This window comes from Triplophysa dalaica, chromosome 8 (assembly GCF_015846415.1).
Source record: "Triplophysa dalaica isolate WHDGS20190420 chromosome 8, ASM1584641v1, whole genome shotgun sequence".
NCBI lineage: Eukaryota > Metazoa > Chordata > Actinopteri > Cypriniformes > Nemacheilidae > Triplophysa > Triplophysa dalaica.
Window position 1 is genome coordinate 5,596,616 of NC_079549.1, and position 13,737 is coordinate 5,610,352.

Genomic DNA, 13,737 nt, shown 5'->3' on the forward strand with positions numbered 1-13,737 from the left:
TTAGCAGCAGAGATGCTAGTGCTTTTGATAGCAATGGCTTCTGTTACTAGCAGAGCCTACTAACATCATCCCTACGATTACAACATTTAGGATGGAAGTGTTTAAAAAGCAGATACTTCTAGTTATAATTAGTTACACAAATACCCTCAGTTCTATTTATATATTGCACAGATTAAATTACGGACAAAATCATTTCGAGTCTCATTCAATAGTTGTGCGCGCAAATAGGGGAAAATATGCTGTGGTGTTTTATGGACAGCAGGCAAAACAGCTAAACGTGTGACTTTGACAGGACTCGTGAATCAGAGATCACGTTAGTATACTTTTGCATTTCTAAAGCAGATGCACAGATGTCAGAGGTCAGGTGATTGACTTGGCCATTGCATAAACGTCCAATTCTTTCCCTTCAAAAACTTTTTGGTTGCTTTTGCAGTATGCTTTGGGTCATTGTCCATCTGCACTGTGAAGCGCCGTCCAATGAGTTCTGAAGCATTTGGCTGAATATGAGCAGATAATATTGCCCGAAACACTTCAGAATTCACCCTGCTGCTTTTGTCAGCAGTCATATCATCAATAAATACAAGAGAACCAGTTCCACTGGCAGCCATACATGCCGACGCCATGACACTCCCACCACCTAGGGCTGGGCGGTATACAGAGTTGAAGGGATATATCGATATGTTTACCTAACGCGATGCGAATTAGCCTTTATCGTTCATATCAATGTGGTTTGATGCCGTGTGCGCGCTCGCTCTGCGCGAACCAGATCGCGCCCGCTTGCCTGCTCCAGCACTCAAGGTGGCATGCGATATGTAGGAACACGCGTCGCCGGTCAACACTACAGAAAACTTACTGGTTAGTAAAAAAACAATGGTTCACTCATTTGGAGGTGGTTTGGTTTTGAAAGTTACGAAACAGCCAATCTGTAGGCAATGTAATAAATCGTTGTATCAAAATGTGGAAGCACATCAAATCTCTCCCACGACTTACTCATCGTACTGCACTTTATGGTAATTTTGTGTTTACAACTTCGTGCTACAATTTTAGCCACACAACTCAAAAATCTGTCCCGAAACAAAGCTCTCTGGAAGCTTCTTTTACCCAAAGTGTGCCTACGAAAAGAAAAGTCGCAAGTGGTGCGATATATCTAAGGCGGTAGCTTATCACGTTGCTAAAGACATGGTTCCTATTGCAACAGTGGAACAAGAAGGTTTTAAAATGCTGCTAAAAACCATTGACCCAAGATACCAGTTACCAAGTAGCAAGTACTTTGCAACAGAGGCTCTGCCGCAAATGTACAGTGAGGTCAGACAGAGACTTTCCGTGCGGCTCTCAATAGTGTCTCATTTCGCGCGAACATCCGATATATGGTCAAGCAGGACACGCGCGCGCTAAATATGATAATATCAGTTCATTTTATTGATGATTGGGAAATGAAAACTCTGCGTTATTTGCATAGCAGCACACTAGAGCTGTATACAGTGTTCAGCAGGAGGAAAAAACCTGTACTGCATTTTATTTATCAAATATTTAATATCATTTAAAATATGTTGTGAAGCTGTTTATTTGTAAACCGGGAGGGAAAACCCTGTATTTGCAATTTATTTTGCTCACAAACTGTTCAAATGAAGGTTTAATAAAGGCTTAGATTTTCGAGTAACCATTTATTCCTTTTGGTAAAATATACCAGATATATACCGTATACCGCTATTCCTCCTAAAAATACTGAGATATGAATTTTTGCCCATATCGCCCAGCCCTACCACCATTATGCTTCACTGATGAGGTGGTATGCTTAGGATCATGAGCAGTTCCTTTCCTTCTGCATACTCTTCTCTTCTCTTCCCATCACTCTGGTACAAGTTGATCTTGGTCTCATCTGTCCACAGGATGTTGTTCCAGAACTGTGAAGGCTTTTTTAGATGTCGTTTAGCAAACTCTAATCTGGCCTTCCTGTTTTTGAGGCTCACCAATGGTTTACATCTTGTGGTGAACCCTCTGTATTCACTCTGGTGAAGTCTTCTCTTGATTGTTGACTTTGACACACATACACCTACCTCCTGGGGCCCGTTTCAATAAGGAAGCTCAACCAACACAGAGTTTAAATCTGAACTCCGAGTTGATTTACTCTGAAAAGCGCTACTCTTGAGTTTTCAGTTTCAGACCAGCTGATTTGAGTTCAATCCACTCCAAGTGATTTCACCCTAGGTTACGAGCGTGCACCATGGCTATAAAAGCCATCAAAGATAGCACGATTCACCATGGCAACGGCACGTGACAAAAAGCGCTTTGTTTATTTCTCGCCAATAGAATTGGATGTACAGATACAAGCGTACCGTGAGTTAGGGCACATAATTAGAAAAAGAGCAACACAGCCACAGCAGCAAAAGAAAGAGTTGGCATGGGAGAAAATTGCATCATGTGTTAATGGGCAAGTTTAAATGTCAATCACTTTTATATTTATTTTGTTGAAGCTGTGAAAATGGGAATTATATTTAACTCTCTCGCCATCTCTCTCTCTCGCTCTCATGTAGGTGCAATCCTTCTGCAATAAAAAGATCTTGGCAGCAGCTGAATATGAAATACAATAACATCATTCATTAAGGAAAGTTTAAAGAAATGAAATGCTCTTTCTAGTAGGATGCCTGATTGGGAAATGTTAAATATACTACTTAAACTGGCCTTAAAAGTTAATATAAAACGTCCAAACCGTGCCTCACAATTCTCTACAGACATAAATGTAACTCTTTGCGAATTAATGCAGCTTCCTCATCTACGGGTTCCTGAATAAACGGACATGCCATTTTAAGGTCTGTGTGACTAAATGGAGCGCGATCAGGAACACGAATCAATAAACAAATGGCGTATGCAATTTCAACACCACCCCTTTTCGAAGCACGAGCGGAGATTGTAACCACCCTGGGTTTGCGGAATAAAACCTGCTCCAGACCAGGTTAGGTTCACGGAGTATGTTACTCACTCGGAGTATAAGATACCTAAATTTCTGAAATGGGCTTGACTTAACCCGCGGTCGCGGGTTTGACATACCTCACGTTCTGAAACCAAAAACCCTGAGTATTCCGTTTTCTGGGGTTGACTGACTCGGAGTTTGCACAAACCCTCCTTTCTTAAACAGGCCCCTGGAGAGTGTTCTTGATCTGGCCAACTGTTGTGAAGGGTTTATTCTTCACCAGGGAAATAATTATTCGGTCATCCACCAAAGTTGTTTTCCGTGGTCTTCCGGGTCTTTTGGTTTTGCTGAGCTCACCGGTGCGTTCCTTTTTAAGAATGTTCCAAACAGTTGTTTTGGCCACGCCTAATGTTTTTGCTATCTTTATGATGGATTTGGTTTTTTTTCAGCCTAATGATGGCTTGCTTCACTGATAGTGACAGCTCTTTGGATCTCATCTTGACAGCAACAGATTCCAAATGCAAATAGCACACTTGAAATGAACTCTGGACCTTTTATCTGCTCATTGTTATTGGGATAGTGAGGGAATAACACACACCAGGCCATGAAATAGCTGAGAAGCCAATTGTCCCGTTACTTTTGGTCCCTTAACAAGGGGGAGGCACATATGCAAACAGTTGTAATTCCTACACCATTCACCTGATTTGGATGTAAATACCCTCAAATTAAAGCACATCTTGTTCGTTTCAATTAAAAAAAAAGGGGGAAAAAAAGCCAAAAATGTTAGAATTGTGTCGATGTCCAAAAATGTATGGACCTGACTGTATGATTAGGTTCAGTTTACTAAGAACATAGTTAGGGTTAGGTGATGGAGTGGTCCGCGGACCCTAAAGGGATAGGGTAGGCTACAGGCACTTAGCAAACCTATAATGTTTTTGTTCCACCATGCCACCATGCATGTTGCGGATATTCAGCAAAATGTTTGCTTCTCATTCAGTCAGCATAAGAGGATAAAAAAAAATGCAACCAAAGTTTGTTTCTTTGCATTTAAAAAACAATTTAGAGCCGTTGAGGACTCTTTTTTGGCTGCTGGCTGCACAAGACATTTCTGGTCTAGTCTTGTTCTTAAGAAAGTGCGGTCTATTTTATATGGCCTGCTCAAGGAGTTCACTTGGTTAAAAGATCAGTTTCTATGTCTCGTATTAGCAAAATAAAAAACAATGAATGTTTCCACAATATCCTGCATTTTCTGAGAGTCGCATATGAAAAAAAGGTCATGTGAGGAAAATAAAAAGAAAGTGTGTAGAGATTGCTGCTACGTCATGTACTCTCCCACATTTGCTTCTGTTTATGTGTTAAAATTTGAACGCTTTAAACACAATAAATGTCCTGTAAATGCTGATGAAGTAGGGGTGGGCGATATGGACAAAAAATAATATCTAGATATTTTTGGTGATTTTAACGATAACGATAATTACACGATATCCATTAAAAATGTGATTTAAAAAGGCAATTTAAATAGATTTAAAAAAAAGAGTTAATTCATCACTGATGATAATAATGGGCACAATGTAAAATGAAAACATTGCTTATTTATTTTCTTTAACATGTAAGTATTGAAGTAAAAACAATTCAAAGACATACAAAATACTAATTGAACTAGTGTAAGAACATCAAACTCTGAGTAAACATTCAGTTGTACACCTCTGCTGTAATGTAAATTGTGCAGCATACAAGCAAGATGAAATAATAATAATAATGAACAAATAGCATCTGTAAATAAAGTACTCTGATCTGTAACATATTGCACACAACCATGTGTCCTTAGGGCCTTATTGCCTTACCACCTATGGCCTTATTGAACAAATACCTAACTTCAAGTACTGCCCACTACAAAGATTGCACAAAAATAAAAAGGAAAATCTGCCCAAAAGGTGCACTTCCAAATCAGATTATCTTAAATAATATAATATACATTTGTTAACAAATGACATCAAAGTAAACAAGGTCCACAATTTACAGACAAATAAACTATAGTCACTATTATTAAAGCACACACTGGCATGGACAGATTCTGAAACTTTATAGAACATTATAGGCAAACTGCTCACTGTTCACATGTAGATTTAGTTCAAATTATGAGCCAAGACAAATCCGTCATGATAATACAGAATGTACTCGGGTCTTGTCTTTTAAATGAAAGAGCTTGTTGTGCAGTATTCAGTCGCCGCTTCTGTTTCTCCAGAAGTCGGCTTCGCGCATAAGCTACACAAACACAAGAGCGCGAGGCAACATGACGTCATCGTGGAGTGGGCGGTCAGGTAAACAGTTAAGAAACTCCCCTTCCGCGCTCGCGTTCACGTGCGCCAGGCACGTTCTCGCGTGAATAATTACGAAACAGCTCTCTAGTCACAGATTTCGATGGGTCACAGATTTCGGCACAGCGCCGGTGTTCAACTTGCAGGCGGCCATTCGCTTACCATGCCTGTGAGAGAGATGACGACGTGTATGCGCAGAACAGCAATCACGTGACGCCCTGCTGCAGCCTCTGAATGTGTGGCGTTTTAATGCGTGTTTTTTCGGAGTAATTTAAATACTCGATAATGAGAATTTGCACATCGTTTACACAACAAACTCGATATTATCGCAGACGATATATATCGCCCACCTCTATGATGAAGCATAGTATTTAAGTGAATATGATGTTTTGAAGTAAAAAATATCTTAATTCCTTAAAGATAGAGCAGGGGGGCAGTCAAAGTCTGAGCATTATAGGCCTAGATTGTCTGTGCGGACTACTGGCAGTGTCAGTTAAATTTCTCAAAATGTTGATGATGCATAAGAAGAGATCTATGAGAACAACTAAATTCACTTATTTGAGCAGATGAGTTTACTGTGTGGCAGACATAAAAAAGAATCTGCATTTCTTGCTTTGGTCTTCGTCATAACCGATTTGCTGGTGAAGTGGTCAGGCAGCATGTAGAGATCATGCATTGCCGAAATCGGCGCTCTTTCACATCCTGGAATCCCAGGAGAAGCAATACTTAGAAGCCCAATTTGAACCACTTCATATTTTTACAGAAATAATATGGACTGAAAATGTTCTGTTGAATATTAAAGGTTGTATTTTAAAACAAATTGAATTTTCTAATGAAATGTAAAAGGTGAATTTTGATTATTGAACTTTTAAACGGTGAAACTGTGTGCGAAATGTTTTAGTTTGAAATATTCACAGCTTAAATGTACAACCATATTGAATTGCAGACTCTAAACATACAAGCAGTGGTAATGCAACATGTTTATTTTTGATTTGTGGCAATTCAACATGCTTTTTGCTTCGAAAACTAATGTCATTAAAATACTTCCATATTATCTTCCTATCTACTTCCCATGTACCACCGAGCTGTTGAACTTACTTCGAGGGAGCACACTGTATTCACCTATGGTGCCTCCCGCTCTAACTATTCTCTGTGTTTCGCCAAGCCTAAGACAAGCGGGTGTATCATTTGTCTGAACATCTATTACATCCTTTTCAACATCATCATTAGGCCTAAAAGACAAAAGGGTTGCGGGGGCATCACCTGACTGGTCATCTTAACCAAATCAAACCTGATGCGGATTTAAAACATTGGCATGTAACTGCAATACGGGTTCTATCTACTCATCCAACATTAAACGAACCGTATATATTAAAGCTACAAGGGACTCATGTCGGTCTATGTAGGTATGATGACATAGTAACCATTCGCGGCAAACATGTTTCCTCTACCATTACCTCTACCTTAAGGGGGGGGCGCTCCGCCTCTCCAACGGCACCATCCGCCCCCCTTGAAGGTCAAGTTAATCTTATTTTCTATATAGCGCCAGATTACAGGAGTAGAGAAGAGTGTTTAAGGTTACCTTTCCTACAGAACATGTCTATGCCTTTTTATTTTATTAAACAAACTAAATAGCATTATGGTCTTTATCTTATTTATACGGCGGCATGTCATTTCAGTTTCTACGTTTACAATTCTCCTTTGGTCTCCGTATCGAGTTCCGCTCTGATGCGAGCGCTCTGCTCACACACAGGTAAGCACACTCTGACCAGTGGACAGAGCGTGTCCGACAATATTTTGGGTTGAACACCGGAAAAGCAAGCAGATACAAATATTTGCATTTTAAAACACTCCCAGGGTGGTGAAAATGGCCAAGTAAAGGAAGGACGCACGTCCTGCCCCTGATAAGCAGCAACAGTCCAGTCACCATTGGCCATGACAGGTTTTCGCCCAGCTTGGCTTCTTCCATTTGGACCGCGGGACATAATGAACCATTCACATCATCAGACTAGTTCTGTAGTTTAAATTGAGCAGTGCGTCTACATAAATGAGCTGTACACATCACACGCACTCAGGGAAATTTGTGTTGAGTATATTTGGCCGATATCTTTAATATCTTCATATAGTGCCAAACGCATTTCATTTTAATCCTTTCTACTCCGTAAATGCTGCTTCTCCCACCAAAGACGCGTCGCATACAGAGAATGCGAAATGCAGCAGTAATGAAGTATTTTAGGCTGTCAGTCAGTTTACTTTTTGCTATATAGGTTTGTTGCATTATAAACCATAACATATTGTATCTACATTTAGCATTAATGATAGTAATAATATCAATACCATTAATAATAAGCATATTAAGAGCATTTCATAAGGAATCATGTTTTAATCTGGGATTATTTAGAATCAGTTCTAGCATGAGTACTAAATCAGAATCAGTTCAGTTCTAGTACTAAAAATGCTGGGTTATTTAATCTACCCCAACCACTGGGTTATGAAATGGTTTACCCATTATGGGTTATTTATATCAATATTTGGGTTATATTTATATATTTGGGTTATTTTGTGCAACTCATGCGTTGAGTTAAAATCCATCAACCCAACATACATCGGTTGACCCAGCACGTGGGTTGTTTGTGCTTCGAACGTCATCACATCTTCACGAGAGTCAAGAGTCCACACACCAAGTGCTCGTCACAGAAGAAAACCTGACTGATCATCCAGCGAGGCAAATGAATAATAAAAGGTTTGTGTAACTTATAATACATGTCTGATTCAGATTGTCTGTGTTGCGTTACCTATTAATATAGTATCTTTATATTGTCGAGGCTTTGGTTTGGCTAACAACGTAGCTAACGTTAGCCATTTAGCCATTATCATGGATAGCCTAACATTACAGCTTATCCGTTTGATCTGAATTATATTAATGAATTAATGAAACAAAGTCATAATGCCCATGGGCATGTTTATTGAGTTCACCAGTCTAATTTGCCAGCTAGTTTCAAGCTAGCCAGGTGATTCGGCAGTTACCTAGTTTACTAGCCAACATGCTGTCAGTTAGTTGCTTTGCTAGCTATATTATTTTAACTGGCTATAAATGAGCGCGCTTTTTTACTGAAACTTTTCATGTGAAGGCATAACACAGTGTTTGACTGATTAAAGGATGTAAAAACAGTGACATAACCTGATATGTCTGAGTTAATGCATTTATGTGCATTTATTTAAGTAACGTTAATATAGTTAACGTAATATGACCGACAATAGATAAGAACAAATTCTTATTTAAAATGGCGGCTTGGCAAACGACAAGGGCCACTTGAGTGAGGGGTTAAGAAATATATAATAAAAAGTTTGGGAACCACTGCTGTACAAATATTCTTGTGAAGTAAAAACATATACAATTCATATGACAAATTGCATGCATGTAAATTGTCTAAGGAGAGATTGTTTTCTCTATATTTTGTGATGCTAAATAAAATGGCTGTTATCTTCACATTGGATTACATTTTGCTGCTAGTCTGCATTGCTTTTGCATAGTGAAATCTGAATAGTTAATACAATAGCAATTGTATTTTTGCTTAAACTCTTTTTGTGTTTGTTTCAGATCTATGGACAGCTTTGTCATTAACACTTTGACAAGAGTGGCAGCTGACAGACCTTGTCGACAAATTTAAAGGTAAGAAATATTTGTTTTCCCATCCACAGCATATCAACTCTGCATTGCTACTCAAGCACTTTTCAGACATGAATTCTGAGGATATTAATATGAGGACGCATTATTAATAACCTTTTATTATTGTGCCACATTGAATTGGTTTTAAAAATGTGTTTTCCATTTTATAGATTGTACAGGGCAGTCTTGTCCTGCAAGGGGATGCTGCATCAAAATTGTTTGAAACTTGGCTACCCATTTAAGCTGAGAAGATCCTGTGCCTGGCAAGACAGGAGGGGAAGCTGACATTGCCCCTGGATGGATTAACACCAGGTAATATATTATTGTATGCAGATCTTGTAAATGCAGGGTTTTCCCTGGCTTCTTAGGGGCTTGACCAAAAACTGCAATTTCACATCATTTTGGTCACTATCATTATCATAATCAAAACTATAGCTAACTAAAAAGTGTAAATTTACTTTAGATGTATTTGTACACCTGTATTTTTTATCTTTATGCTAATTGGGTACAAAAAAAGTCCAAGTTTTCACAGCAGAGTCAACACAGCAGTACCGGTGTAACTTATAGCATTACGTTTTTTTGTGATTGTCGCGGGCAAAAATCCTTGATATTGCGGCACGTTTTCTGAAAAAATGCGATAGAATATGCATTATATTTATGCAATTTTATGCGATGAAGCCACGCAATTTATGCGGCGAATTTGAAAAAATATTCAAATTTGACCTTGCATTACAAGATCGCCATTATCCTAAAGACTGGTGACGGTAAGAAAAAATGGCAGTAAACGTGATCATGGCTTGTTTTGCTTGCAAAGAAATGCAATGACTGTACTCCGGTGCTCTTTTAAATACTTAAATCTCTGCCGCCGTCCGGCACACTAATGGGAGGATTAACTACACTACAAACTAACCAGCTGCAGGGCGCGAATTAACCGCACGTAACAGTTATCATGGGTTTTATTTTAGTTGGATATTGAATGACAAAATCAGAGGTATTCCATTCCACATCGTATTGACACCTATGTCTTCCTACAGATGGTGTTGGGGATCTCGCCCTGAGGCAGCTGCCAGCCTTGCTTCCACCTACAACTTACAAAGTTGGTCGTGGCCGCGGTGTGAAAGTGGTTCGCCACACCATTCAGGAATGCAGCTTGGCCTTCATCGACCATAAGCCTGCAAGTCCTCGAAGCACATCTAAAGGGGAAACTCTATTTTATCAACATATCTGAGCTTAAGAATGTGTGCAAGCACACTTGCATATCCAGGTTTGTTTTACTATACTTTTGTGGACAGGCATCAAATATAGCCTGACAGTATTCTGAAAATAGCCGTTCTACATGCTTACAACACAAGCATCCTGTGCTTCTAGAACACCTCAGCAGTGCCACAGGCCAATAATTACCTCTGTACCACACCACACTAATGCAGTAATTTGTTCTAAAACAGGCACCAACAAAGGTATTGAGTGCAGAAATCAACATATTTATCAGAAGGTTGACACTTTTGTATTTTAACTAGAGGTGCTCCGATTGATCGGTCGCCGATCATAATCGGCCGATAATCACTTTGGGAAGTATGATCGGCGGTCTCTAAAAGGCCGATCCAGAAAAGCCGATCAGATGACGCAAAATTGACGAAACATTTATTTTACGCGATATGAAAATGGCTTCACTGGTCAGGCAATTCTACAAGGTGTGTGAAATTGACAATGCTTTATCAATCTGATGCGTGTGTACTATGTGAATTCCACGATGCGAGAAGCACCCAAAACATTTTTACACCAACAACCTCTTTAGACGTTTGAGGGTTAGTCACATAAAGGAGTGCAAGTAGTTTTCAAAGTTAGCCTCGCGCAAAGTGAGCGGGCAGTTCAGCAGCTCGAGCGCCACTCGGCTGCAGAGATCGCGTCAACCGAAGATTCATTTGTTCTACCAGTGATAGAAATATCTGATGGCAATCGTCATTTTGACGCACTACAATAAAGGCGATTTGTAATTCCCCTTTTTATCATTTCGTGTCATTAGAACGTGATCGTGAAGAACGTGATCGTGAGCGGAAGGAGGTAGACTATCGCGAAGGGACGTGTGTTTCTATTCATGATCTTACTCTCAAATGTCTATTCAGTTTTGCTAAACGCGCATGTGGTCAACAGAGACTCGAGATGCATATATGCATCCATCACTCCCCGCATACACACAGGCGCGATGTGGTGCCGTCTTTACAGAGTTTTTACATCATAAAATAGCGTCTTTTTGTATTAATAATAGCTTTCAGGGAGTGGAAAAATATCTCTAACTGCGTTTTCTCTGTTCAGTGAAGCAGCACATATATGTGAAGCCGGACAACAAAAGTCTTATGGGTACATTTTTGGAAAATAAGATTTTACATAATTTACACATAAAGGTGAATAATTAAGCTTTCTATTGATGTATAAGTTGTCATGATATGATCATATCTGGCGGAGATATACCCGTTTACAACTCTTGAATCTGAGGGTGCAAAATATTCAAAATATTGAGAAAATTGCCTTTGAAGTTGTTAATAAAAGGCCGTTAATGGCCATCCACTAACAAAAAGTAAAGTTTTGATATATTTAGTATATTGAATTTACAAAATATCTTCATGGAACATGAGAAAATTCGATCATTTTGACCCATACAATGTATTTTTGACTATAACTAAAAATATTCCCGTGCTCCTTAAGGTTTCGTGATCCAGGGTCACATATGACCAAACCACAGCTTTCTTGTGAGTACAAAACACCTTTTACAGGCACCTGTCATTGTTATTGTATGGACATAACAAACATTTGCTTGTAATTAGATTATTTTATGTCCGACAACAGAAACATTGAAAATATATGAAAAGTCTAAGTCTAGCGCAACCTCTCCTCAGCTGACAGTAACAGAGACATTTTTTAAAGCATCAACCCTACTGCAAGGACAGTAAGAAGCATAAAGAAATATCATATTATCAGATAAAATAATGTAATAAATTTGCTTTGATCATGGCCACTTTATACTGTGGAAGACAAAGGGTTTCTGGGACTCATGTCGCATGCTACTATGTTTTATGAAAATATGTGGTAACACTTTCCTTGAAGCATGTATGTTTAATTTATTGTAAAAGTAGTTTTCAAGCAGTGTAATGCACATTTTAATGCATTGTAATATCTAATAGATAGTGTTGTAATGTATTAACTGTAATAACAACTAAGCAATTCATTGTAACACGACACATTTTAAATTGGTTATAATTATTTACAACTACATATAATGCATTACAACACACATTATGAATATTAATAATGCATTTTACCCTTTAATAATTCTTTATAATGCATTATACATAAATGCTTCAAGGAAAGTGTTACCAAATATGTTACTTACTAATATTCATTAGTTAATTCATGACACTTTCTCTTCTGGTACTGAGAAAGCTTCAAATAGCATCTATAATCGGTGATCGGCCGATACAGCTTTCAGTGATCGAGGATCGGTGATCGGCTCAAAAAACCCTGATCGGAGCACCCCTAATTTTTAACCCATTTGGACCTGACTCTGTGAGGTTGACTCTGTAGATTTAGAAGACTTCTTTAAAGCATTTGCGGCCCACCTATCTGACCACCTAACTCGGCTGCCTATCGGCCAGATAGGAGAGTCAGATTTTCTGATCATGTTTATTGTAATGATAGATCATCAGTAGATTTATGCCGTTTTAGGTCAATTGAGAACATATGATACAGTTCAACGTTTTGAATTAGAGATGCACTGAATCTTTTCCAAATTGTCAAGCTAACTAGACTTTATAATAAAACAATAATTTCTGTAGTGAGGACCAGGAAAATGGTCCTCACAATATCTATATTTGAATTCTTCTATAGTAGTCTGTAGACATTTCGTCCTTACTCACTCGCACTTGCTCTCTTATATTCTTTCTTTTCTAGCCTGGAATGAACATGGTGGAGTACCTCCATGAGGCCAAGGCATGCAAACCATACCCCAACATGCTGACGCTGGGAAATGATCAGAGTGCATTTCAGAATTTTTTTTTCAAGACTGTTGGCATGTTGAATGTTCAGCCAGTTCATTCATAATTGTTGTTTTGCTATGAATGTTTTCCTACCTAGTGATATTAACTGCACCAGTTACACTATTGTTGATATTAATTAATGTAATACAATAAAAAATTTCTTAGACTCCATTGTTGTTTTGCTTCTGTATTTTTTTATTGCATAATATATGCATACATATAGCGTGTATTGTGTTCTAGGTTTGTAGTTTAACAGTTTTATAGCTATGGGTAGTCTATTGCAATTTATTTTCTTAAATTGTACTGTAATGTGTTAGAATTATCTGGCATATGGGTTAATTTAACCCAGCATTTGGGTACACTATATAACAAATATGTAGTTGAATCAACCCAGAATTGTATTTAATTTGACCCAGCGTTTGGGTAGCCTATTTAACTCATCTGTTGTGTTAAAAATGACCAACCCATCTTGCTGGGTCAAATTAACTACTGTTGGTCTGGTGCAATAGTGACCCAGCGGTTTGGTTATAAAATAACCCAAGTTGGGTAATTTTTAACCCATCATTTTTTAGTGTGCATGAAAATGCTACTTGTTAGTAACTTTGTAAGTACTTCTGCTCATGATAAATTATTTTCACTTGTGATATTAAGTTGTCAGTAGTTTTATTAAAATAGGCCACCAGGACTTCGCTTTGGCACGAGTGCCTACAAATAGTGGGTATCTGAATATAAAATAAATGGCCTGATAAAATGTTAGATGTCTACTTTTTATATACATATTCGACTGGGCTCAATTGATTAAATATG

The 13,737-nt window shown here is 38.4% G+C and overlaps 1 long non-coding RNA gene across 2 annotated transcripts; it reads left to right on the top strand.

The window, feature by feature from the left end:
• Positions 1-7,700: 7,700 nt before the first annotated feature.
• Positions 7,701-13,031, top strand: LOC130427803 (uncharacterized). 2 transcript variants are annotated; one of them, XR_008907357.1, is made up of 5 exons: positions 7,701-7,972; positions 8,831-8,902; positions 9,070-9,211; positions 9,934-10,163; positions 12,845-13,031. It is a non-coding gene; the product is annotated as an uncharacterized LOC130427803 (long non-coding RNA). The 2 variants fall into 2 exon arrangements; XR_008907356.1 differs by having other exon boundaries at positions 9,934-13,031.
• Positions 13,032-13,737: the final 706 nt, after the last annotated feature.